Here is a 25,242-nt window from a genome sequence, read left to right on the forward strand (position 1 = left end):
AAATATGACCTGCTGTTTCTGTGCTCTCTGGAGGCATGAGTGCATCATCCCTGACCTTTGGAGTCCGTCTCCTACTTGATGAATTATTTGTTTGCTTTGCTGCATCAGACACGCTCCAGGCAAAGACTATAATCATACAGACAGTCCAAATAGAAGAGCAAGACAGCTAATGAATTAGAGAAGACGCACCCGAGGCCAAAGTTCTTCAACAGGTTTTCAAATTGTACGGGGGAGTTGCAGGTGAGACGGGGACGGCTAAGATACTGCATGAGGTGAAAGGGACGGGTGCATTCTGATTTTAAGTTTAGTTTAGCAAATAAAGTAGACTATTGGTGCTGCAGCAATTAACGTAAAAAAAATGTGCGTATTAATTAAAGAAAGAAGACATTACTGCAAACTCCAGAACTTGCCTGAGAATCACTGCATTTAAAACATTTTTTCTCAATCAAAGTAGTCAAATTATAGTTGTCTGATGTTGTCATTAAAGTAGTTAGCTAATAGTAGTGGGTTGACATTAAAATATGTTATCATGTGTGTGGCTAATATTAATGGGTAGCAAGTAAAAATATTTGGCTACTATTAATGGGTAGACGTTAACATAGTTGGCTAATATTAATGAAAAGATGGTTAAAATAGTTAGCTAATATTAATGGGTAGACTGTTAAAATAGTTAGCTAATATTAATGGGTAGACAATAACATAGTTGGCTAATATTAATGGGTAGACTGTTAAAATAGTTAGCTAATATTAATGGGTAGACTGTTAAAATAGTTAGCTAATATCAATGGGTAGACTGTTAAAATAGTTAGCTAATATCAATGGGTAGACTGTTAAAATAGTTAGCTAATATCAATGGTAGACAGTTAAAATTGTAGCTAATATTAATGGGTAGATGGTTAAAATAGTTAGCTAATATAAATGGGTAGACGTTAAAATGGTTGGTTAATATTAATAGGTAGACGGTTAAAATAGTTAGCTATTAATGGATAAATGAGTGAAATAGCCAAAAATAATGTATAAGTGATTCAAATCGTTAGCTAAATGTGGGCTAATGACTAAACAGACTAATAATTAGCTGACAGTAATTGATGTAAACATGTAAAACATAAACATATAACATAAAATATTGTCTTTGTGAATTTTTTCATTGGATATGAAATGTCAAACATTTAGCAAATGTTCACATTCTGTTTTACCTATGTTCCAGTATTTTAACAATAACTGTTTTATAAAAGTAGGCCTAGTCATAGTGTGATTGCTGATCATACTAACCTAAATACTGAAGTTTCAATTGTATGGAAAAAAATAACAATATCCACTTTAAGAATGAATGGTGTCACGTTGGAACTGGTCGCCTTAGTTATCTGACAAGGCTGTGGGTGTACCTCAGACCAAAAACTGCACTAATCATCTAATTTATTAACAAAAAATGTAAAAGAAATGTAATGTAAAAAGCTGTAGCCCTATGCTGAGCCCTTCTGTGCTGTTTTTCTGCCTCTTCTACCCAGTGAGGTTTCACTAGGGAGCAGAGAGGGCTGTGTTCCCTGTGAGTAAAAAGCATGTTGTGATTTTTCCATGCAGTAATATGGGATTTTGTACAGTAGCCTGTGTTTGAGTTCAATCCAGGGTGTATGAGCGACTTCAAAGCCCACGGCTACACCCTGTGGTTAGTGTAAAGCCAGGCACACGCCAACCGGAGCGCTCACACACACACACACACACACACACACACACACACACATACACACACATACACACAACCTGGCAGGGAGTTGATATAAACGCCCTCAGACAGGCACAAATTTACCTAAGTCCATAAAAACAATTGACTGCTTTCTCACCCTTGAGTTCCCCTTCAGTCGTAGCATCAGCCCCCTTAATTCGCTGTAAAACACACACTATATACACACACAATATATACACACACATGCACGCTACGTCTCTCCACTTCCTGTCTATTTATTTCTCCTCAAATCATGCCTCTGTTTTAAACAGGGCTTTTTTTAGGCATATTTCACATTTGAGGAATTTCCTGTGTTCTGCTTTGAGGAAAAACGGCCCAAGAGGAGCACACACACACACACACACACACACACACACACACACAGGCCATCTTTAGCTTGTCAGCAAGAGTGTGTATATGTGTGTGTATTAGGGTTGTCACGATACTAAAATTTTCAACTCCATACCGATACTCAGGAAAATATTCAATACTCGATACCATTTTCAATACCACAAGGATAAAAACAAAGACCCCAAAATGTAACAGAAATATTTTTATTAACAAGAAAAATGCAACATGTAAAATTTAACGTAACCACAGGTTAACCGTCTGGAGTCTCCGAAGGCGCCAAAGCATGACTTCTTCATCACATCCAGACTGGAAAACAAAGCAGACCAAAAAAAAAGACACACAATGACTAAAAAAAGACACAAAATGACAAAAAAGACACAAAATGACCAAAAAAGACACACAATGACTAAAAAAAGACACAAAATGACAAAAAAGACACAAAATGACCAAAAAAGACACAAAATAACTAAAAAAGACACAACAGATACAAAATTACCAAAAAAGACACAAAAAAGACAAAAAAAGACACAAAATAACTGAAAAAGACACAACAGACACAAAATTACCAAAAAAGACACAAAAAAAGAAACAAAAAAAGACACAAAATGACTTACAAAGACACGAAAAGACATGAAAAGGATTCAAAAATGGACAAAACAGCCCAAGACTCCATAGAGTTAAATACTTAAAAATAAAATAAAAAACAGTTGTGCAAAAAGAAACTGCAACTATGATAACAAGCTTCAGATACTCAATACTTTTGAAAATGAGTGTCGTATCCGTATACAACGTTTGAGTACCGATACTTTTGACAACCCTAGTGTGTATACATGCATATGAATGTGAGTGATGAGGCTATATGCACCCTGAGAGGCTATCTCACTGGGTGGTAGAGAGGAAGGATGCTTTTCAGTCCATCACAGTTAATATTTTATTCAGTGGTGGTCCAGCTGTTGCATGAGAATGCAATTGGACATTATCATTGGCATATGTTACTGGTTATGTTTTCAGTTATGAATTGCAGGCTGGCCACTGAGATGGTGTGACATTCACTCTTGGCCTGCGATTTCCTCTCAGTGGTTGCAAACAAGGAAAGCTGCACTTCCACAAACCACTTAGGTTTTGATGCACTGAAGTGCTTTTCACAAGCCTCCATGCAGTCGTGATTAATGGCGAGTGGCTGCGATGTTTGCTAGTTGTGTCAATATAACAGAGTAAACCAGGGGTCTCAAATTCAAATTACCTGGGGGCCGCTGGAGGCAGTATCAAAATGAGCAAAAAAAGACACACAATGACAGAAAAAAACTAAATTATTTTAAAAAGACACAAAATGACCCAAAAAAAAGACACAAAATGATTTTAAAAAAGACTCAAAATGACCAAAAAAGACGCAAAATTACAAATAAGACACAAAATGACTGAAAAAACAATAAATTACTTAAAAAAGAAACAGAATTACCAAAAAAGACACAAAGTTATTAAAAAAGACAATTATTAAAAAAGACAAAAAAATATTTTTAAAAAGACACAAAGTTATTAAAAAAAGACACAAAATTACAAAAAAGACAAAATGACTGAAAAAACAATAAATTACTTAAAAAAGACACAATGACCAAAAAATACACAGAATTACCAAAAAAGACAAAAAATTACTAAAAAAAAGACACAAAATGACCAAAAAAAGACACAAAATTACTAAAAAAAGAAACAGAATTACCAAAAAAGACACAAAAATATTAAAAAGACACAAAAGTGTTAAAAAAGACACAAATTATTTTAAAAAAGACACAACATTGCCCAAAAAAAGTAATTAAAGGGACCTTCCACACACAACACGGGAAAGTGCCATTCATATAAAACTCACATTAAACTTTCATATCAAGATGAAGGTCACAAAATATCGTCACGAGGGCCACAATTGGCCCGCGGGCCGCCAGTTTGAGACCCATGGAGTAAAGTGTTTCTTTTCCCCAAACCGTGAATAGAGTTGAGTTCATCTCGTGTGTTATTCTAGTGCGACTGTAAATAAATTATCGAGCTTTGGCACCCTATTTCTGGAGATTAATATACACAGAGATTTTTTGGGTTGCAGTTTTTGTCAGCTCAAGTTCGGCTCCAAGCAATGGACTACTTTCTGAACATACTTTTTATCTGTATGCACTTATCCACAGCCTTGAGACCAACTGAATGAGCAGGTTCAATGTCTGCAAGGACCCATTAACCTACTGAACCTCACAAACCACCAGCAGGGCTTCTTTAGAAAAAACATCTTAAAATTTCTGACTGTCCTTGAACATAATGTGTGATGAAAGATTCTCTCAGAAAAATAAAATAAAATAAAAAAGATCCCAATGTAAAGTTCAAAAAGTGTTTTGTTTTTTTTTCAATTTTTCAGCATTTGTCATTTAAAAATTTACTATGAAAAAAATAAAAAACCCATAATAGTATGTGTTCCTCGGCGTAACTGTGAAACCATGAAAAACTTAGACTGTTTACACAGATCAGAGAGGAGAGTACAAGAGAGCCTTTACATAAAGACTGTAAAAATATAAATATTTCAATATGTATAGCATGTGGCCCATACATTTTTTGCAATATGTGTAACACTTGTGGACACTTGGAAAAAAAAGTTGTATATATAGATGCCTTTTTAACCATTTTTTGTAAAATAAATTATCAAGGAAATGTAACTTCTTTCCTTTTTCCTTTTATTACGATTTATGGCATAATAACTGTTAGTTTGGGCGGCTGTGGTTCAGTTGGTAGAGCGTTCGCCCAGTGATTGGAGGGTTGGTGGTTCAATCCCCAACCATGGCAGCCTACATGTCGAAGTATCCTTGAGCAAGATACTGAACCACAAATTGCTCCCGATGCTGCGTTCATCGTTGTGAGAGAATGAATTCCCAATGGTGGCAGGTGGCACCGTTTAGGGTAGGCTCTGCCACCAGTATGAATGTGTGTTTGAATGGGTGAATGAGTCAGTCTGTAGTGTAAATCGCTTTGAGTGATCGCAAAGAGACTAGAAAAGAGCTATATAAGTGCAGGTCCATTTACCATTTATACAACACAAAAGACAGTTATGGGTCTTCCTTACTTCTACCTTTAATGGTGCTGTTTCCATAGAGTGAAAGAACTTGTATATTTTGCAAAAAAAATACTAAAACTGCTTGAGGTTGAGAGGGTTGACAGGGCACCTTTTTAATTTGTGGGTTTAATAGTCTCCTGTAGTTTGTGAAATAATCTTTATTAATTCAGAAACAGTCTCGTGGCTCATTCGGATGCAGTGAAGTGGAAACTGTGTTGGCCTGGTTTTGTTTGAATCAGCAACAGACTGATTAGCAGGTTGTGCAGAAGGCTGGAACAAGGTGTTGGACGTTGGCTTTGGTGTGAGTCACGCTGTCGTGTCTATAAGCAGAGGGCTCTTAGGGGATGGAGAGGATCAGCTTCTGTGTCTGGTCTGGCCACTGTGAGCAGACTGACCTTTGACCTTTGACATAAGAGTCCTCAAATGGCTTTTGATCACAAACCAACCGTAGTAAAGGAGTTTGACTGCACCATACGTCTTTAAAAACTTTTTGTCATTGAGTAAATTGAAAGCTCTGGGGGAAAATGAAATCCAGACAAGTGAGCTTTTAAAACAATTGTATCTTGTATCAAAACTACTTAATCTAATAATCATTAATAACCTTTACTGATAAAATTATATGAATGGTGTATGATTGTTGACTGAGACAGACAAATGGCGGCTAACCTTTGAACAGACATCCAGATCAGCACGGATTTGGGTAATTAGATTTTCCACCGTCTTAAATCTAATTATCTATTTGTTTGAAGCAAACAACAAAACAAGCAGATGCCACTGCGATTTCGATCATTTCGAGCCTAAAAGAGAGGCAATTGAGGGAAACAGACGTCTGCCTTGTGCTGGAAAAGATGCTGATGCTGTAGTGATGAGCCGATCCTCATTAACATGCGTCTGCCAGTTCCAGTGATTACAAGGTCCATGTCTGGGTGAAAGTATTAACGTGGCTCTGGCTGTAAGGATTACAGTCATACATATATAATGTCCTATGAGATTGTTTTATTCTGGGGGGAAAAAACTGCTCTAATTTTTGATTTCATTGTAAGTTAAAGTGCCCAAACCACCAATTTAACCGTTAAATTTTAGGGGTACCAAACATATCCTACCCCCTTCCAGCTCCGCCTATTCAAATTTGGAAAGTGTACAATGGCCATTCCATGCTCAGTCATGTCTCAAAAGTTGTTGCAGCAATTTTTGGTTGATACATGATTATTCCATTAATTTCTAATGTATTAAGGTGAGACTCGTATTGTACCCATAGGACTCATTTTTATTCTGATATTTCAGATGAGAGGTCAAGGAACCCTTCAAAAATTCAATTTTTTTCCTTGAGTTAAAGGCATAGTTTAGGATTTTGGACATTAAGTTTTATGAAAAACTCAAAAACTCTGGTATCGGACTTCTGGTTCCATTCGTAGAATAGATAGTTCCGGTAAGCTGTCAGGGTCACGAAACTACAAGGTACAATGACTGCGCTGTCATTGTATTTACCTGCTTTTTCAAGAAACAAAACAGTGCCAGTGAAGTTGGTTCCTGATATGCATGAGGACCATTGTTTTGTGGTGGAATGGGTGATCTTTTAGTGTAGTTTTGTGGTGTAAAACCTTATAGTTTTGTGACCCTGCCAACTTGCTGCAACTATCTATTCTACAATTGGAACCAGAAGTCCGACAACAGAGTTCGGAAAGTGAGCTAATAGCTTTGATCCACTGGCAAGTATTTCATGTAACTTAATGTTCACAATCCTGAACTATCCCTTTAAGGCGAGACTCGTGCTAACCCATAGAACTAATTTTCATTTAGATATTTCAAACGAGAGGTCAAGGGACCCCTTTGAAAATAGCCATTCCTTAAGTTAAAGGGATTGTTTGGGATTTTAGACATTAAGTTGTGTGAATTACTTACCAGTAGTGCAGTGGATGCATAGCTATTATCTTACTTGACGAACTATGGTGTTAGAGTTCTGGACGATCGTAGAATAGATAGTTCCAGTAAGTTGGCAGGGTCACGAAACTACAAGGTACAATGACTTTGCTGTCATTGTTTTTACTGGCTTTTCAAGAAACAAAACATTTGTCAAGCCTGATATGCACGAGGACCATTGTCTTCTGTTGGAATGGGTGACCTTATAGTGTTGTTTTGTGGAGTAAAACTTTGTAGTTTTGTGATCCTGCCAACTTGCCAGAAATATATTTTTCTACGATCGGCTAGAATTCCAACACTCCAACAACTCAGACATCGGAGCTCGGAAAGTGAGCTAATAGCTTTGACCAGCTTTGACTTTCACTACAAGTATTTCATGTAACTTAATGTCCAAAATCCTGAACTATCCCGTTAAGGCAAGACTTGTGCTTACCAATGGATCTCATTTTCATTTTGTGTGAAATACTTAGATGCAAAGCTGTTATCCTACTTGAGGAACTCTGGTGTCAGAGTTCTGGACGGTCATAGAATAGATAGTTCCAGCAAGCTGGCAGGGGCACAAAACTCCAAAAACCTGCCAGTTTGCTGGAACTATCTATTCTACGATCGGAACCAATGTACAGTGATGAAAATGAATCGATCTCATTATCTTAATTGTTGTTGAGTGAGATCATCCTAAAAATGTTCTGAATGCTATACAAGACTTGCTTTGATGTTGATGCAATGTTTGTTTCCCCAGTCCCCTTTGTGTCAACTTTCCTCCGCCTCCTTTCCTTTCAGTCCCAAAGCACTAACCGTAATCCTTAATCAATAACTGCCTTCATATCAACTGCTCTCTGCTCCCTCGTAAATACCACAGCAGTTCAAGTTATATGGCGGCCCGCTGTAACGGAGCTGGAATTACAGCTTTAATGACACTTGTGTTAGATGACGCAGAACCCCCGCCGTCGTGTTCTCGAACACCTGCAATAAATTTGCCGCGCTCAGTAAAAAGAACCAGCTCGTGCTAAAGCTGCTGCATTTTTAAAAAGCTTGAGTCATGTTTTCAGATGGGGTCCGATGAGTCGGCAGCTTGGGAGACAGCTCTTTTGGATGTGATAATACACCAGCAAGTCTGGAACTCACAGGCTGAATGAATGTATTGTTTGTTTTTTCGAAGAAGCAGATGATGCGTAATTTGTTTTCTTTCACATGGTAGAGGAAACAGAATTACAGCCACATCACTGGCTTCTTATTGGCCTCGTTTTTGTTGTGGTGGTGGATTCGGCGGGCTTGGGGATCCAAACAACACATCAAACTGCAGACTTTTCTATCCAGCTATGAAATCTCCCATCCAAATCTGGATGAAGGGGTTCTGGCAGATTACACACAAGCCTACGATGATCCATTGGGCTAATCCTGATCATAGTGAGTTGTCGCTGCTGGGGAATCAGGCAGCAACCGGCTACAGCCATCAACCCGCACCCCCACTTCCAATACGCCAATGCGATTGACCTACCTTTTAATTTGGGATTAGACGTCAGGTTTTATTGTTGTGAGCCATGAGAACAAATCCTGAGATAACCACATGCACCCATTCCATTGAAGGAAGTTCATAAATATGATGCTGAAATTAACAAATGTTTAATTCTACTGAATGAGAACTGACTTTTAGCGAGTAGTTTTCCTCATAAAAGGGGAATGATTTCACCATATATACGTTTGATTTGTTTTAAGGAGCATGAAACAACTTTTATGTTTTTAGATATACGCCAGTATGAAAGCTTTGTTACAGATATATGGCAGAAAACAGCTGTTTATTTTATTTTTATTCCTTTTTTTATTTATTTAAATGGTCAGCTATTGACTGATCCTGAACATGCAGCACTATTTAGCTGTTTATTTTATTTTTCTTATTTTTTTATCTAAATTTTCAGGAACTGACTCATACTGACCACACACTAATGTTTATTTTGCTATTTATTCTTTTTATTTTTTTCAGCAAGTAACTGACACTGAAACATTTTAATTATTTATTTTATTAATTATTTTATTAATATTTATTATTGATTTAAAAGTCAGGAGTTGACTGATAACGACCATACAATACTATTTATTATTATTATTATTATTTTAAAGGTCAACAATTGATAGATACTAAACATAGAGTACTATTTAACTGTTTATTGTATTTTGATTTATTATTAAAATTTTCAGCAATCGACAATACTGAACATGCATCATGATAACGATTTTTATTTTATTATTTTTATCGATTCTTTATTTAAATGGTCAGCAATGAATTGATTGAACATACAGAACTCATTTTTATTTAGCTATTTTTAATTATCCTTTAAATTTTCTGTGTTCATTTCTAGAATTTGTACATAGAAAATGTTTTCATTCCAGCTCAGAAGTCCCATATTAGGAAGTGTATATTTTAAAACAGTGTAAAATGTCACCTTTGTTCCATCAAAGGTGTTTTCACTATTCTTAATATCTCACAACATGCTTTAACTATTCTTAAAACACAGTGAACCTTTGCACTGCTTGCACCTATCTGTGTGTGATGTCTAGCGGCCTATATGTCTCAAACAGGGTAAACAAAATGTGAGTAATCTTGCGACGGCGAGTTCAGCCTGCCGCTGTGTTTGTTGACAGTTGGTAGTGTAAGATTGGCGTTAGCGCGACTAGCATCTGCTTTCTGGTAGTGGAGTCTGAGGGCAGATTAGATGCTAGTGGCTATGCTAGCTGGCCTCTGCAGCTCCGGTCCAGGCCTCGCTCTGTAATCAGTGCTGGCAGAAGGCCTTCATGGAGGCCGGCTGGCGTTGACAGGACTCCCCGAGCTTTAATTCCCACTCTGCCAGCCGTGCCACCCACTCTTCCCTTTATTCTCCTTCACCCTTATCTCTTATCTCCCCTTTCTTTTTCTTTGAACCCAAAACCACCATGCAACAAATGTGAAAATGCTGTCATAATTAGGGTTGCAAAGGGGTGGAAAATTTCCGGTAAATTTTTGGTAAATTTCCAGAAACTTTCCATGGGAAGTTAAGCTGGGGAATTCCGGAAATAACCCAAAAAAAAAACATGACATTTCAACAGATTTATCTAGTTTTAATTATTTTATTGAACATTCAATTTCTTTTATTGAACAACAAAAACATGAATGTTGAGTTAAAAATTACTCACGCCCCCCGACCCCACCCATTCAAGTAAGATAAGTGTACTTGCATGAAATCTGCTTGTTTTATTCAAGATTATTTTATTCAATTTTGGAAATCCCCTGTTTATTCCCATAATTTCCCGTTAATTCCCATGGAAAGTTTCCAACTTCCCCGAATTTCCGGTACATTTTTGGTAAATTTCCAGAAACTTTCCATGGGAAGTTAAGCTGGGGAATTCAGGAAATATTTAATTATTTTATTGAACATTACATTTTTTTTCTTGAACAACAAAAACAGGAATATTGGGTTAAATATTACTAATTCCCCCCTGACACCACCCATTCAAAAATTAGGTAAAATAAATTTCCGCAACTATATTTAAGTTCCCTGTTAAGGAACCTTCAATTTTGTAAATTCCCTGTTTATTCCCATAAATTCCCATTAATTCCCATGGAAAGTTTCCAACTTCCCAGAATTTTGCAGCCCTACTCACTATGAAATTTGCCATCAGGATTATTTTTCCACTGCCATTTTAAACATCTCAATTGCTGTTTTTTTTAACCTGATCCAGCCCCGATGCTGACAGGCTGATTACAGTCTTACCCTGAAGACTCTTTCTGCCCCCTCTGGAATAAGACAAGCTAATGATGGGACTGAGACAGGAAGTGATGTGGGCTGGAAGCAGCAGGCCTGGTTTGCTTTATTCCCTCTGTTCCTCTGTTTTTTTAAGTGGTTTGGGAACTGTATGAAGATGTATCCTTTATGATTCAGCCTCACATCAACCTCAGTGGTCTCTGTGAGGTTTGGCCATCATGTTAGGGAGTCAGTCTGGTCCTACTGGTTTGCTTTAGTGGGCTAATTTGTTTCCTTCTTAAAGGATCGGTTCAGAATAGGGCTGGGCGATATATCAATATATATTTTATATGATTTTTTTAAATTATTTTTTAAAATGTGATATGGAATTAGACCATATTGCATATATTGTTATATATGCTGATATCGTTCCAATTTTTTTCTTTTTTATATATATAAATGCCGCCCTTACTAGGGTTTGTCATATTTAGTTCTTTTGTAATATTCGTTATTCTTTTCTCATATAAATATATTTATTTCAGAAAAAAGATTGGCCTATTTTATTTCATAGGCTGTTTTTATTTAGGATATTTTTTATTTAAATGTGCACTTTATGGAACTTTTTGATTTTTTAAAAAAGGTAATCATGTTGTTATACAGTATTTATGTTCACTTTAATAAACAGTTTCAATAAAACTACTTGTGACATGTCATATTTGACTTTGACTGAACATTTGCTCTCACTTTGCGATAAAAAAATATTGTAATACATATCATATATTGATATTCAGCGTAAATATATCGAGATATGACTTTTGGTCCATATCCCCCCAGCCCTAGTTCAGAAGTCTGATACACTGCTAACATGTCTTGTTTGGAATATCAACATTAGTCTCAACAGGATCAACACCAATAGATCAAATCACATGACAATCTTTTCTGCTGTTCTTCCCTGTGTTTGTCTGCAGAGCATGTATGATAAAGTAATAGAGGATTGTCCACTTATTGGTCAGTCGTGGATGGTGTAGTTCTATAAGATGGATAAAAACAATAAAATAAAAAACATTAAAATGGGTCGGCAGATATATTAGGCAGCTGTTAATAAACCTGGGCGACCCGCCAAAATAAAGTCTGTGTGGGAAACACTGTTACAACCCAGATTCCTAAAAAGTTAAGTAAGTCCTAAAACATACATAAAACAGAATGTGATAATTTGCTAATACTTTTTTACATTTAAGACAATATATATATATTTTTAATACTTAATGTTTTTTAAATTTTCATTTATGCAGCACAACTGCATACAAAGATTTACATTTTTCAAACCAAGGAGTGGAAACAAACAAACCAAAAAGACTATATTTAGTGTTCAATATATTTAATGTTCAAAGTGATAAACTGAATTTCTGAATTTGTTGCCATCTGTTATTATTTACCTTTTTAATTTGCCTGAATGTATCTAAGACGCTGTTCAAGATGCTTTTTTTTTACAAGTGTAAATTGTCATAATGACAAATACCAGTTTGCATAAAATGTACCTGGTTTAAGCTGATATACAACCATCAGAAATTGATCCAGTTTCAACGAAATTTGCCATCAACCCGTTCAAAATGTATAAAAAACACACAAAAACCTCTGTCATACTGTTTTTGTGTTTTTTATACGTTTTGGACGGGTTGATGGCACATTTCGTTGTACTACCCTGTGCAATGACAATCAAGACTTCTGATTCAGTTTTAGTTTCCACCAACTTCTGAAAAACATAAAACTCCAGCTGCTAAGTTCTGCTCTAGCTAATCGCTAACTTTGTCTGCCATTGGACACTGGGCAGGTAGAGTTCAGATTTACAGCTTCTTCCTGAACACAGCTGCCTATTCAACATAGAGGGCACTAAGAGTGAACCAAAGCTCCATCCTGGCTATTGGGTGCAGGTTTTTTCCTGGAGTTGTGTCCTGCTGATGTTTAGTTCAAACTACAGGAAAGCCCTGATTTTCCGCTCAATGACAAATTAGCATTAGCTTGGTGCTAACAGCCTGGCACCAATTAGTCATGTTTTGTGAAAACCGCAACAACTTCAAGACTCCCTATTACAAGACAGGAAGTTGTCTAGTGTGAAAAGTACATTGATGTGATGACTTTGAATGTTGTGTAGTGTGAACTAGGGCTGGGCGATATATCGATATATTTTTAAATGTGATATGGAATTAGACCATATCGCATATATCAATATAGTTCAAATTCTTACTAGAGTTTGTCATGTTAAGTTCTTTTGTAATATTCGTTATTCTTTTCTCATAAATATATTTATTTCAGAAAAAGATTGGCCTATTTTATTTCACATGCTATTTTTATTTAAGATATTTTTTATTTAAATGTGCACTTTATGGAGCTTTTTTTTTTTTTTTTTAAAGTACTCCTGTTGTTATACAGTATTTATGTTCACTTAAATAAACTTAAATAAACTACTTGACATGTTATGTTTGGCTTTGACTTTGACTTTTTTGGTCCATATCGCCCAGCCCTAGGGTGAACCAGGCATAACAAGTATAGTATCTCAGCAAAAACTGGATTTTGTACAAAAAGGCCATATATTTGGCAGGTACCCATTTGGTTTCCCACTTCAAAGCATCTCTTCTATAATCCAAATGTTTTAACGCTTTTGTTAATTTTCCCATCTCTCCAAATTTGTGCTTATTCATTCTTTCCATTCATCAACTCTGTAGCTCATAATTACTGTATTTATTCACAACTTTGACATTTGTAGTGCTGTGGGTGATGGATCGCTGAAAACTGGGACCATTGTGAGCCCCCGGAGTATAAATATATTTCATTTCATGTGGTCTGAGGTCAGAGTAATGAGCAGGGAATCAGGCTTTCAGCAGTCAGCACTTGGTGCTACTGAGTTGTATGCTTCTGCTCTGCTCGTCTGGCCTCTGCAGTCTCTCTTTCGCTCTCTTTTCCCTTTCGTCCCCCCTCTCCGCCTTTTGTTTCAGTGCTGCTGCAGCAGTCGGCCGTGCCTGCAAATGAGCACCGGGACAGAGCGATTATTCAGCCCGGTGCGAGCCCCGCACCCCTCCACCCATGCATACTCATGCTGCACTGGCTGTCATGTTTCGAGGCTCCGTGCATTCATAATGTGGACGTTATGAGCAAAAAATTACAGATGACTGAAAAGATGCTGCAGGAAATTCTTGGATAGAGGTTTTTTATCTTGGAAGTCAGTTCCCTCAGGGGTGGATGAGCTTCATATCTCTTTGAAACATGAATTAATGTGACTGACACATGCACACAAATATCTCTTGCGCCCTTCCCCCTTTGCTGCCCCTCCCCGATGCTATGGAGACACTGGTGGAGAGTGTGGAAGTCAAGAAGGGAGGGGGGCTACGTGAGGCAGCATGCCGGTTGGCCCGGTGTGTGTGTGTGTGTGTGTGTGTGTGTGTGTGTGTGTGTGTGTTTTTTTGCGAGTGTGTGAGCTGCGGTAGTGTGCTCGCCGGCTAAAAAAGCACCAGCCGTTTCTGTCAGTGTGGCGTTACTTCTATGCATCCTCCTTTTTCTGTCTCATCTTTTGTTTTCCTGTCTTTTTTTCTCCTCTCTGCAGAAGCCGGCCCCCCCTCAAGCTCTCTTTGCAGACAAAAAGCTGCTCGCCAGGTAAGATGTTCTATTTTTCCTTTGAGGTGGAATCTTTTTCTGCTCTAAATCACAACCAAAGCAGCAGAAATGAACAACCTTTCTTCTTCTTCTCCCCCTGAGCGTGATCTTTAATCAATGTCTCCCTGTGTATCATCTCCCCTTTGTTGGCAGAGATTGTAATTATTCAGGATATTTGCTGCTGACATATTCAAACAATAGAGTGAAAGAGCTGATGTTATGATAAGCCAGGGGCTGTTTCTGTGTTTTGGTGACCCATAGTCTTTGTGACGTACCCCGTCTAGACATGCTGATTATTCAGCCAGAAGGACAGTGTGCTGCTTCTGTGCGTGTGCATGTACTGTATGTGTATGTTTACCACCAGATAAGAAACTATTAGAAATAATGGCGATTGTGATATATTTAGAGCTGTGGTGGCATGTGGCCGTTGGCGGTTAGCGACTCATAGCCAACAGATTGTTGGTGGTTTCTCCGTGGGAGGGACACCACGCCGAGCGAGACCGCGGGACGCATTACTCCGCCTGTCAGCGCCGCAGAGCTCGCTGTCACATGTTGGCTGACAGCTCGGTCACCGGGAGTTTTGGGGCGGACGGCGGTTTTGATGTGAGCAGGTGGTGATGGAGTGAAGAGACTTTTCTTCATCCCTCCCACCTCAGATTATTCCTCCTCCTGCATGTTCCTGCCTTTATCTTCTCTGATCTCTCATCTCTCCCACTCACCCTGTCCACCCCCTTTTCTCTCTTTCTCTCATGCTCTTTTCCTTCTTTCAAGTTGTAGTGAAAGGTGACATTTTTCTGTTTTTAAAGGTACAATGTGTAGTTTTCAACCTCGAGTTCTCTCAACAAAAGACTTTCTGATGATGCTAAGGTAAGGTAGCATGGCATCATGGGAGTTACAATTTTTTTTGTTTTGTTGGCCAGCCATGAAGTTAGCATCACCATGGGGTCTATTGGGAAATCCTATGGGATTTTTGCATTGGATTTTGGTTCATTGCAGAAAATAAGCTCTGTGGCAAACATACGTTTCTGATGCTTACGTGTTTTGTTCATCAGGATAATGTTCACAAATGAACACCACTTTTATGAAGCATTAATGCAGCCGAAAAAAGTGAAAAGCTTATGTTATCATACAGCAGACTAAACTTCAGATGGTCTCAGACGAGCTAACCTGCGCTTTTAACAAGCTAGCGAAACTGTAGCTTAATAAATGATGTACTATTTATTGATAAAGAGTTTGCAAGAGCTGAAAAACACGACTAGAGGCTGTGAGGTGGACGAGTTAGAGAGTTCCTGTCTGTGTCCGGCATGATAATGACGTTTAATGTCCCCGACAACCACTGTAGTCTCATTTAGCCACTTGTTAGCAACAGCCTTTTTAAGGTAATGCAAAAACTTCAAAATTCACAAGTGGGGGTATTTACTAACATATTTTATGTCGTAAAACAAAATGCGAATATCTCTTAAGCTTGTGTTAACCACATACCTTATTTCAGGAGAAATTCTAACTTACTTACTGGTTTTAAGAACATTCCTGTGGCGCCCTATTACTGATGCAAATATATGTGTGACGGCGCTCAGGCAAAAAATACTCACAGACAAGTTGTTAAAGTTTTATTCATGTCATATTTAGAATTAGATTTGTAGTGGTAGCTGACCAGCAAGCAAGCTAACCTTAGCCAGCTAGCTGTAACTTAGCAACGCTGCATGACTGGCATTGGTTGCTTCCTCATTTTAGCTAATTTATTTACCATAATATAGCTAAAGTAATTTCCAAACAACATCCTCACCAATTTACCAGCCAGATCCCTCTGGGTGTCTGGATACATTCGCAGATGGTTTTGTTGTAAGTGGAGCTAATTTGCTAATTTAGCATTTTGGCGGACTACCAAAGATACTCCATTGCAAGAAGATGCATTAAAAGCTGCAAAACGCACATTCAGCTCCAGGAAAGCGTCAGCTAGTGCGTTCACAGACATTTTTTACACAGTTTGACACAGCACAGAGAATATTAAAATATCAAATCAATAAATGAGGTTTTTACTGGATTCCTGATTGGCAAATTAATGTTGTATTATTGTTACTGTAAGCAACTAGAGAGGTTAAAGGTGATATGATGCCATTGACTGGCGAAGTACGTAACTAAATAACACATCTACTCCTTTTTAAACTTTTCAATGGAGAAATCTTACATATTATAGCTTTAAGGGTGGCACTGTTGCAAAGGCACGCTCTGGTTCAACCCCTGAATGTGTTCCAGAAGTCAGCAGGGTTTCTGTCCTATACGAAGTGACACGCGCCCCAACATCCCCTCTCTCTGCCTGTCTGTCTGTCTGTGTCTCTGTCTGTCTGTCTGTCTATCTGTCTATCTGTCTCTGTCTGCCTGTCTCTCTGTCTGTCTCTGTTTGTCTGCCTGTCTGTCTCTCTGTCTCTCTGTCTGTCTGTCTGTCTGTCTCTCTGTCTGTCTGTCTCTGTCTGTCTATCTGTCTCTGTCTGCCTGTCTGTCTGTCTGTCTGTCTGTCTGCCTGTCTGTCTGTCTGTCTGTCTGTCTGTCTGTCTGTCTGTCTGTCTGTCTCTCTGTCTGTCTGTCTCTGTCTGTCTGTCTGTCTGTCTGTCTGTCTCTCTGTCTGTCTGTCTCTCTGTCTCTGTCTGTCTGTCTGTCTGCCTGTCTCTCTGTCTATCTGTCTCTGTCTGCCTGTCTGTCTGTCTGTCTGTCTGTCTGTCTGTCTGTCTGTCTGTCTCTGTCTGTCTGTGTGGTTGCTTGGCAGCTGTGAGGCGAGCTGTCCTTCCTGGGAACCAACCAGGATGACATGACATGACATGCCGTGGCGTAGGAGGGGGACCGAGGGGGCATAGCACCCTCTCTCACCCTCTCTCTGTCCTCCTTTTCGGGGTCACAAATGGAGTCCAGTCCCCCCAGTCATCCTCCTCCTTTTTCCGTTCTTCCTGCGTCCCTCTCCTGCCCTCGCAATGAGGTCGTCACTTGGCAGGGATGACACATTTTCGGTTTGTTAACCAACTGTTGCGGCGCTCGAAGGGCACAATCAGTGGGTGACGGGGACATTGTTGGAGAGTCGGCTCTATTTGTAACTGCTGTTTGTCAGCAAGGCATTTGAAATGTAACGGAGCTAAATGTAGGTGTTAGACAGAGGCCAAGTGTGAAAGAGAAAGACATTGTGTGAATAGCTTTCCCTCCTTCATTTCTCCAACCGTCAGTTAGAAAAGCATCTCAAACAGAAGTTACAATTGTGGTTTTATCCTCAGTTGCCGTCATGTTGCATTATGGGAAAGAAAAAGATCCAGTATTATTGGAGAATGGCCCTTTTGTGATCAGGATCTGAGGATATTTAGTAGTTGTTCCGATTCAAGTTGACCCGCCTTCAAAATAAAGGCAAACACATGTAGCTTTCAAAATAAGAGCACATGGATGTGTTAGCAGAATCCATCGCATAATTTACAAGAAGACTGTCAAAATAAGATGCCTTAAATAAAACATAGAAGAAACCTTATTCACCAGATGTATTTATTTAAGTTGCTGTTGCACTAGTTTTTGTATACTGTTTTATTTAAAAATAAATAAATGGATTGAATCTGCTGTATTTATTCATGTTTTTCAAAGGGTTTAACCTGAGCCAGGCCTTACCACAATGATAATCATTTCACAGTCATGCAGGTGTAGTATGATATTTTTTGGGAGGGAAAAAATGGTATCGGAACATCCCTAATATTTAGGCCTCTGTTCCATATGTCAAGATATGGAGATATCATGATACACAATTACCTCATCTATATGTAAAATAACAAGCATGTTAATTCAAATATCTCAGAAAATCTGATGTGATCTGATATTTTACGAGTAATGTTTTCCAGCAAGAGTGTGCAGGCTTTTCTTTATTTATTCACTTATTGAACTAAACGTTTTAATTAAATGACACATTAAAAAAAGAAAAGTATTTAATTCAGTATACTAAAATTGGCTCTACGACATGAATATTGAACTTTTTACAATTTTTATGTCCATGTTTCACTGATTTTTTGCCGAGTCACTGTTGGTCTCAGCTGTGTCATTCATGGCTTCATACTTGCGTTGAATATCAAAATTTGTTATGTTTTTTACAGGATCTGCTTAACACAAACGGTTTATTTTTGGTGAAATTTTAAACGAGACATGTAGAATAAAACAATTTTGATAAAATACTGTAGCACTATTTTAAGCTGATATTTGGTTCCTGACAGAAACATTCAACCCACACATGACTCATTCAAATACCACCGTAAATTGAATAATCTAATGATGATTTCTGTTTTTAGAGTTTTCTGTTGTGAAGAATTATATATTTCAGCAACATTTTGCATTTTAAACCCGACTGGCTTGTTGTGGGGTTTATATTTGGGGCTGTTTTAACCATCTAGTTGATTATCCCACTGCCATATGAGATGTTTTTTCATCATCAGCCTCTTGTGCTACAGTGCAAAGATAAATATGTAATGCAGGTTATTTTCAGAGGCAAACTGAAGGATAAAGGGACATTGTGGTCGAGCCTTTGACAGAATGCCCCGAAGTGTCAGTCGACAAGTGATACTTGACGGATATGTAGCTGGATGTCAAAGCAGTGACAAAGACGAGGTGAGCCATTCAGACAGATGCAGCTGAATCACATAGACAGCTTCTTATTTCGGGGCAGACCGCAGGAATGTTGGTGAAGCTGAGCTCGAATGTAGCACTCTTCAGGAATACGTGATGATGCTGTATAATAGAAAGTGCATATAAGTGAAGAAGTAAGCATTAGGGGTGTGACGATACTCTCAGCTCACGAGAACGAGACGACACAAGATTTTAAGAAAACTACGACACAATATATGACTGGACCAACAGACTTTTATTTATTTGCACATGCATTTTGAAATGTTCTATTATAGCTCTTTACATGCATGATGTAGGCATGAGCTTTTAATAAACTTCCTCCACAAATTGAAACCAAACTAAAATTTGTAGAAGTTAAGATAAAGTCTCAGGCCACGCCCTCTCAAATATCTGCTCACTCAGCGTCTCTCCATTACAAAAAGGCCCCAGATTGATTTAGAGACTCCGGAGGTGACGTATGGTTTTCCATCGTTGCGTAATCGCTTAGCTAACTGTGCGCAACATCAGCAGCTGATCATAAACAAAGCAGCATGGCTAATTATGCACAGCGTCTCCGCTGATCATAAACATAGTGATGGTGAATTAACCAGCATCACTAACTGTGCACAGAGTGTCTGGTGCTTGTTGTAAACAAACAGAGATCGCTAAGCTAACATCTCCATACACACTGTACTGCTACAGAGCTAACTGTTAGCCTATTAGCAATTTGCAGACTGGACGCTAAGGGGTTAACATCCCCTCCGGCTCTGCAGCTGGGAGAGACTGCTGCAGGAGGACTGTGCCGATTCGATTCGTTCTTACTCTTCTTAACGAGCCCCTGCGACGTCATTCTGGCTGCTTACTGCTTCCCCTCCTTCTCCTCCTCCTCTTCTTTTCCTTTTACTGCCCCCACAGGTCACAAACAGAAGTTTGGATAGCTCACAAATCTCGCGAGACAATGAGAAATATCGTCAAGTTTAATCTCGCGAGATCTCGTGGCACGAGATCTCGTCACACCCCTGGTAAGCATCTTTTCAGTTAGCCTACACAGCACTAGTATTTGACCATCATATCCTAACATACGTGTGTCTGAAAATGCCCCTAAAATTGAACATTTTTCACATTTTTTTGCCTCTTTACATTCTTGAGGGTGAAAGTTTTCCAGAGTAGTAAAATCACAGCCTGCAGGCCCCATTCTGGACCGCCTCGTCCCGTCATGCTGATTGATGAATATGTGTGTGATGCTGTTAGGCCGCCCAGAAACCCACATGCGTATGAATATAGATCAGTTCTCCCACCTGTTTTACTGTGAAGTGCAGCTGTCGCCTCGAGGGCACAAAGATTTGCACCTGGTCCTATTTTACATAACGCAGTGAGGAAAAGTGCTGCTCACATGTGTGTCAGCTTGTAGGTTATGTCACGGGCAGAGAGTGTGTTGATATGTGGATCTAACGGTGTCCACTGAGTGATGTCACATCCTGTCTTTTCTTCATCAAATAAGATGGAGATACTTAAAGGGCAAGTACAGAAATAAGTCAGATTTTCCTTTATTGTCATTGCATTGAGTAACAAATACTCGGACAACGAAATTAGCCATCAACCCATCCAAAACGTATAAAACACACATACAATATGACAGAGGTGGACAGGACAGGGAGACAGAGATGGAAGAAAATAAATACAACGTGAGGAGAGGAAAGGAGGAAAAAACAATGAAAAAAACCTCAGCAACGTAAAATAAGTAATTTCTAGCTATGGCTGGGCAACATGGCCAAAATCTTCGATGCCATTATAGATCATGTCATATCCAAAACCCAATATATCACGATATAGCATGTTTTTTGGTAATTCAACAATAAAAAAGTGCCAAAAGAATGATAAAGCCTAGTTTTGTGTACTCTATATTAACAAAACAGTGCTTCAGTGTTTCGCCCCAGCTTGGTTTCGGAATCAGAAACTAAAGCTTCCAGTTTTTCATCATAATAGAAACAATTTGTCAACATTATAGAACTAGAAAAGTGCACTCATTGTTCTGAACTCCACTCAGAAAACAAGCATTTTCAAAGTTGTTTACTTGTTGTCTTGCAAATAGACTGCACAAAGCATGAATTCAGACTTTTTACACATCAATATCAAGGTGTAGTTATGTCGGCATCCTTTTTTGAGCTGTCTATTGCAATGAAATCCCAGAAAACGTGTTTATTTTGGGTTCATACTGATGAGTGCTGCACTGGCAGTCATCCAGACACAGTTTCTAGAGAAGGCGGTGAAATTCACTGAGCTGTGTGCACCTCCGGGTGATATTATTTATCCAGACACAGCAGTGTTTGGTTTACCAATATATTCGCAACTTCCAAATCAGGCTCAAAGCAGCAGTAGTGGTTATTATGATGTTGTTTTCAGTTTAATCTTAAGTGGCAAAGGATTTGCACATCATAGCATTCTATTCATCTGTGTTTTTTCACAATCGGGTTATAAATTCAATTTTAATATTTATTATCTTATCACCCAGACCTAGGGCTGGGCGATATATGGACTAAAAGTCATATCCTGATACATTAAGGCTGAATATCGACATATGATATATATCCTGATATTTTTATCGCTAAGTGAGAGCAAATGTTCAGTCAAAGCCAAATATGGCATGTCACAAGTGGTTTTATTGAAACATTTTTTGTTTTTTTGTTTTTTACCGTATAGCAACAGGAGAACCTTTTTCAAAATCTAAGCTCCATAAAGTACACATTTAAATAAAATAATATCTTTAAAAAAATATCCTATGAAATAAAGTAGGCCAATCTTTTTCTGAAAAAAATATATTTATATGAGAAAAGAATAACGAACATTCCAAAAGAACTAAATATGACAAACCCTAGTAAGGGCGGCATTTATATATATAAAAAAAGAAGAAGAAATTGAACTATATCGATTTATGCAATATGGTCTAATACCAAATCACATTTAAAAATATATCGATATATCTTTTATATCGATATGTCGCCCAGCCCTACCCAGCCCTTATACTTACACGTGTCATGCATACCAAATGTGGAAAAGTCTAGACGAACCCAAGAGTTTTATTTCAAAAGATCATGGTGATCTTATGTCTTGTAATCATCAGCAGCTATAAATCTAAAAATTGATGAAAGATATTAAGTGTGCTATTGTTTTCTCTTGAGAAGTACACTCGTGAATTTTGGAAATAACTAAAACTATTGTGGAAAATGTTATAATTCGGTGCTATAGTTACAGTTACAAATTAGAGACAAGGTTCTGCTGCTCCGCTGCTCACAGTGAACTCTTTAAACTGGTGCTGCCATTGAGCTCATCTCGTCTCTATTCTCTCTTTGGATTAATTAATGAGCCTCTTTCCCAGCAGAGTTTGGCTCATTATGAACCTTCTGTACTCAATACAAAGTGTGGAGGTGGAGGAAACGGTCTCCGCTCTGTCCCTTTACACCTGTAAGATTGCACTGAGTATTCAGAGGCCCCCGCCGAATAAAGGAGTTCAAGATGACATGCGAGTTGTGATTGGAAAAGGTGAAGTGAATCATAGTTGCAATTACTCTGTGACTCACATTGAGAGAAGTCAGTGATGAAAAGATAATGAGGATCCACAAACTCCACATCTGAAAAGGTTATCCACAGTAGAATAGTTCTACGTTTCAGTGAAGACTGGCTTCTAACTGCAGTAAAGAATACATGAAATAATGTTTTATTTTGAAATGTTGCCTTTCTTTCTTGTCTATTAACCATCATATTCTGGACATATATCTCTCACCTTGACTCGTCCTGGCTTTGATGTTTTAAACATGCATGCATTTGCGTGTTGGTTTCTGCGGAGGCGTGCACTGGCCCGAGGGAGTGAGCGCGTGTTTTCGTCTTTGGGGAGAAGGAGGCTGTCTTTGTGAATTATAGATGAGGGGATGGGGGCGATGGCTAAGTTAAAAGGGGGAGGAAGCAGAGACCGAGGCAGAGGAGAGGCTCTGTTAAAAATACTGACCTTCAGGTTGGACCAAAACACGCCACAAACACAGTCAGGACAAACTGATGTAGCTTCAACAGCCACGTTTTCCATCCATCCATCCATTTTCCTCCACTTATCCGGGGCCAGGTCGCGGGGTCAGCAGGCTAAATGAAATCAGTGTTTGTTAAATAACACATTCATGCAACACTGTATTCTATTTGGTCCATTAGCTGTTAACTCCGTAAGCTCTGTTAGTTCTATTTGCTCTGTTAGCTTCGTTAGCGCTATTTGCTCTGTTAGCTTCATTAGCTCTATTTGCTCTGTTAGCTTCATTAGCTCTATTTGCTCTGTTAGCTTCATTAGCTCTATTTGCTCTGTTAGCTTCTACTTAGCTGCTAGTTACCTTAATTCTATTTGGTCCATTAGCTGTTAACTCCGTAAGCTCTGTTAGTTCTATTTGCTCTGTTAGCTTTGTTTGCTCTATTTGCTCTTTTAGCTTCTAGTTACCTTTATTCTATTTGGTCCATTAGCTGTTAGCTTCATTAGCTCTATTTGCTCTTTTTGCTCTTTTAGCTTCTAGTTACCTTTATTCTATTTGGTCCATTAGCTGTTAGCTTCATTAGTTATATTTGCTGTATTTGCTCTGTTAGCTTCTAGCGTAACTGTATCCCGAATTGGCCATTGTTCGGCTGAGATTCTATCAAAATTTCACATTAACTACTAATAAAAATGATCATGTTATGCTTCCAATTAATTAAATGAAGTCTAACTTCTTATCTTTCGAACTGTATATTGTTTTAACCGTGTACGTTGGCCTCGGGTTTACCAGAGTCGACAAAAGGACAGTAACTCCGGTGAATTAGCCGTGTGCTAACTGTATCCCAAACCGGACACTTGGATCTCCTCACTGTAAAACAATAAATAAATGGGGGCTGCTGGGTTTTTCGGGGGAAATTAGATGTTTCTGGGTCAGCCAAATAAATATCACTGTTATCAACCATCATTATCAACACACCTGGACCGTCCTTCACAATAAACAGTACAGTACAAATACAGATGTGCTTTTAAGATTGTTGCCTGAGCCCAAGCTTTCTTACTGCTTTCTCTCATCAGACTTAATTTCATATTGTAATTAGACATTTAAATCTCCAAGTACATTAATTAAATTTCACATGTAGATTGTTAAATATGTATGAATCAATTATACCTACGCTGGTGATACCTACGATTTTATTCTAAATGACCCTGAAAACACTGGAAAGTGCGGCATTGCAGATGTGTCCGATTTGGGATGCAGTCTCTATAGTTACCTTTATTCTATTTGGTCCGTTAGCTGTTAGCATTATTAGCTCTATTTGCTCTGTTACCTTCTAGTTAACTTTATTCTATTTGGTCCATTAGCTGTTAGCTCCGTTAGCTCTATTTGCTCTGTTAGCTTTAGTTACATTTATTCTGTTGGCTCCATTAGCTGTTGGCTTTGTAAACCAAATACAGTTTGTATTCGGTAGTCAGTGCACGTTTCAGTCTGTCATTTGCAAAGCGAAAGTTATATATAGATTCATTAAAACCTCCATTGGTCCCAGAGATGTCTTGGGGAAGATCACAAAACACATTTTCTGTCACCCAGGCCCATTGTATCAAGCCCTACCCAATATAATGTTGAGAATTGGGTTTTAAATTGACAATTATTGACTTTTCTGCATCCAGGGAGAATCATACAAGGGAGAATCACAACGCATAAATAGACCTAATCAAATTCTTTCCCGACCCATAATTCTAAAAATTGTGCATGGTTTGAAATTGACGTCTCGATAACGAAGGACCTGCAGGCTGAGCAGTGAAAGAGATTCCTGAAATACAGAAAGCACTGCTGATAAAAGTGAACCAGATAATTGTGGAAATATCTTCCTGTGATGTTCCCCTTTATCTCTTCTGGCGGCTCATTTCAGCAAAGTTCAGAACAGTTTATCGGGCCTTTTAGCACAGCGCTGACTGAGATTAGGATTCATTTCCTGTTCTCCTCGTCTCTGATGATGAAGTCAAATCTGTGGATTAGGTCAGCCTCTGACCTCCTTCCCCTCCTCCCTCTATCTTCCTCCATCTCTTCTCTCTGAGCCTTCTGGTTGACACACTTGGCCTCCCTCCTCCTGGGAGGAACTCGGAGGTCAAGACAAATGTCAGACTAAAAATGTGTTGTCAACACTTTTCTTCC

General features: G+C 38.5%; 1 protein-coding gene across 3 annotated transcripts in view; it reads left to right on the plus strand.

Annotated features, from left to right (window-relative positions):
• The first annotated feature begins 14,240 nt into the window (after window positions 1–14,240).
• The window catches only part of LOC131962646 (microtubule-associated protein 2-like), a 74,985-nt gene continuing 63,983 nt past the window's right edge, over window positions 14,241–25,242 (plus strand). For all 3 annotated transcript variants that reach the window (XM_059327613.1, XM_059327614.1, XM_059327615.1), the window contains exon 1: window positions 14,241–14,443. The gene's annotated coding sequence lies outside the window, so the exon portion shown is untranslated. The remainder of the gene's footprint in view (window positions 14,444–25,242) is intronic.

Source organism: Centropristis striata, chromosome 24 (genome assembly GCF_030273125.1).
Source record: "Centropristis striata isolate RG_2023a ecotype Rhode Island chromosome 24, C.striata_1.0, whole genome shotgun sequence".
Classification (NCBI taxonomy): Eukaryota; Metazoa; Chordata; class Actinopteri; order Perciformes; family Serranidae; genus Centropristis; species Centropristis striata.